General features: G+C 51.7%; 1 pseudogene; it reads right to left on the reverse strand.

The window, feature by feature from the left end:
• Window positions 1–1,527: 1,527 nt before the first annotated feature.
• Window positions 1,528–3,297, reverse strand: LOC136154200 (serine/threonine-protein phosphatase 2A 65 kDa regulatory subunit A alpha isoform pseudogene; annotated as a pseudogene).
• Between the last annotated feature and the right edge of the window lie 305 nt (window positions 3,298–3,602).

Here is a 3,602-nt window from a genome sequence, read left to right on the forward strand (position 1 = left end):
TCTTTCCAACTAGAGTATAACTTTTAAAATGTGCTCATCTGCTTAGCTACTCAGAGACCTTACCAGAACTCTAAAGTTATGCCATTCTCCATAAAGACCTGAACTTCTGAATCTTACTTAGTAATGTCTTTTTGTGGGTAAGAGGAAGCAACTGGTTTAATTTGGTGGGTCTTGCTCTGTCTCTTCTGGCCTAAAACACCTAAGCTGGTCCTTTTTTTTTTTTTTTGCTACTTTTTACCAGTTATGCCATGTGGTATTTCCCTGCTTTAAATCAGCTTCATAACATAATTCTATAACACACACTTCTTACATGGATCGTTTTTTTTCGAAAATATTAATTTGAGGGAATTTCCCAGCAGTCCAGTGGATAAGACTTTGAGCTCTCATTGCCGAGGGCGCCAGTTCGATCCCTGGTCCAGGAACTAAATTCCCTTAAGCTCCATGGTGCAGGGGAAAAAAATTAATTAATCTGGAGCCAAGCACTGCAGAAAAGGCTTCTATTTTTGATTCTTATTTAATAGACTATATAGAATTCCCCACTCATATTTTACTTTGCCAAATGTTTGTGAAATTCCTGGGTGTTTGGTTCCCTTTTATAGCTGCTTCCACAAAGTATCAAAAAGAGCTGGAGGATGACTTTCCACCTCAGTCTAAGGTTAGCTGGAACAAAGTGGTCCCAGTTCTCTCCCAGAGTTCTCCAGATAATTAGAGGGAAGCTGAATGCCTCATGTTTAAAAGAACTATTAAGGTTCATTAAATAAAAGGGTCCAGGATAAGGAAATTGAATCTGCAGATTCAAGGTACAATTAATTGAGGCTTACAATATTATTCACTTAAGCAGATGTGGGAAAACAGGCAATAACTCATTCCAATAGGAAAAAGGTGAATATTCATGTCCAGCTAAAGAGAAGAAAGGGAGAAAAATATGAAAACATGACAACCTTTTCACTTATTTTTTAGGACAATAATGATGCAAATTACAAAGATTGGAAGGTGTTAAAACAGTAAGAATCCTTGTGATTTGTAGAAAGAGCTACCTTTTTTTTTTTTTTGGTGGAAACATGTATTTTCCCATGAATCTATTTTCATTATTTTAAAAAAATTTCTAGACCTTTATTTCTCTGTGAAAAGGGGATAAAAGGAATAAAATTAAAATGGCACAACTGACACAAACAACCAACTGAGGGGGAAGGAAGAGAGGTGGAGAAATCGATGGGGCAGGGGTCCCCGTTATAGGAGCAGGAGCCTGCAACCTGAGATGCCCGCGTCTACCCCCAGCACAGCAGGAACAACCCTTCCTCCTAGGGTCTCTGCCCTGTCCCACCTTGGGCACCCCCAACCCCGTGGGAGTGGACGGTGAGAAGCTGGATTCCCAGGCTGGGGCCAGGAACCATGCTGGGGTGGGGGGCGCCTGGGATCAGAACATGCACAGGGAGCGAGAGCCAAGGGCACTGTCCCCCCAAGGGAGGGACTCGGGGGGGAGGGGAGGGTGAATACCAGAAGCTGGTGTCGGCTCCTCTTCCAGCATCAGGCGAGAGACAGGTCAGTCAGAGCCTCCTGGGCGAAGTACTTGACATCCATGTCCTGGTCCTGGGTCAGCCTCTCCAGGATGGGCTTGACCTCGTTCTGCAGCGTGCTGTTGTCGAGGACGGACCCGATCTCCTGTAGGGACTTGGCCGCGTTGAAGCGGACATTGGCGATGGGGTCGTCGGCCATATACAGCACTGTGGGCAGCATGTGCTTGGTGGTGATGCCCTGCCCACAGACCTTAGACAGCACATTGATGCAGAAGAGCGTAGTCATGCGGTGCAGGTAGTTGGGTTCCTTAGACAGGGTCAGGACCCTGGGGATGATAGTGGCAAGGGCCCACTCCTTCCCAAACTGCTCCACCAGCTTCTTCAGGTTGTTGGTGGCCGCCTCGCGGATGGCATAGACATGATCCACAAGCCAGGACATGCACAAGGAGTGGAGCTGAGCATCAAAGAACTCCAGCCCAAACTGTCCAGCCAGCAGAGGCATGTACTCAACGATGGCCAGACGCACCCGCCACTTGGCATCCTCCGCAAGCTCCATGATGGTGGGGAGCAGGAACTGGGACAGCTGCTGGATGCCGATCACCTCTTTCATGCAATCGAGGTTGGAGATGATGCGCAGCCGCACATCCGGGCACTCATCCTTCAGCAGAGCCAAGAAGCAGGGCATGAGGTGCTCCATGGTTTTATCTTTGCCCAGGATCGGGGAGAGGCCCATGATGACGGAGGCCAGGGCTGACCTGACATGCTGGTTGGTGTCCGAGATCAGCTCCTTGCTGCAGGGCAAGATTTCGGTCAGGATCACTTTCTCCCGATAGTCAGCGGAGAGATTTTCACAGAATTCTTTGAGCTTGAGGGAGGCGGCGACCCTCACCTCGGGCTCACAGTCTTTGATCAGGTTCTGGAAGGCAGGGACCAGGTCCGTCTTGGTGACCTCAGGCCCCACTGCTGTTTGGAGCTCTGTGAACTTGCTGGCCACGGTGTAACGGACGCGCCAGGATGTGTCCTGAGCAGCCTGGTGCAGAGTGATCATCACCAGGGCCTCCAGGGCCTCCTGGGGCAGGACCTGGGCGATGTTCACACACACTTCCACCATTAGCAGCCGCACTGAATCCTGCTCATCAGAGGCCAGGTTGGAGAACATGGGGACGATCTCGCTCTTGATGTCGTCCATCTCAAGCACCTTGGCGAAATCCCCCAGGTTGGAGGCTGCTGCACACCGCACCAAGAGGTCGTCATCTGAGCACAAGTCCCAAAAGCACTGTAGAAGTTCCGCCTTGACAGCAATGGACACGCCAGGGTAGCAGACGGAGAAAAGGCTGCAGGCTGAGATGCGGGAGGTGACCAACTCGCCGTCCACCATCCGCTTCACGAGTGGCACAAAGTGGTCCTCGAGATGGGAGGGTGAGTGCTCATGCGAGATGACCCGCAGGGACTCCACCGCCTTGTCCCGCACGATGGCCTCATCCACCATGGCCAGCAACTCTAGGGGTGGCAGCAGGCAGTGAGCATACTCGGGACCTCCAACCAGAGGGGTGAAGGTGCCCAGCTCCTCCGCCAGGGCCAAGAGGACCTCGTCCTCATCGTACACGATGTCTATAATGAAGGGCAGAAGCTCACTGCGGGTCTTTTCGACTCCAAGGGCCAAGGCGAAGATGGGCAGCTTCCTGATGCTGTCGACGCGAAGCTGAATATCCTCGTTCTGGAGCTCGTCTATGAGGATCGAGATGGGGTTGAGCGAGTCATCGCCGTCAGCCGCCGCCATCTTCTTTCCTCACAGACTGCAGCCAGCGCTCTGCTAAAACAGGCACAGGAATGGCTGGGCTGGGAGGAGTCAAGAAAGGCGTGGGGATGCCTGAGCCACTTTACAGGGACTGCCTCGCTTTCATTGGCTACGCACGCTGTGGTGAGCCTGCGTTTCATTTGTCCAAACAATCCAAGTCCCACCTACGGCCCATTTGCCATTGGCGGAAGGGACCAGATTGACTTTGCAGGAGCCTGGGGCGGAGTTGAGAGGCATGCAGGACGGGAGGGGGGAGCACGCAATGGAGGGGTGGGGGTTGGGGTCGC

The sequence above is a fragment of the Muntiacus reevesi genome, chromosome X (assembly GCF_963930625.1).
Source record: "Muntiacus reevesi chromosome X, mMunRee1.1, whole genome shotgun sequence".
Taxonomy (NCBI): domain Eukaryota; kingdom Metazoa; phylum Chordata; class Mammalia; order Artiodactyla; family Cervidae; genus Muntiacus; species Muntiacus reevesi.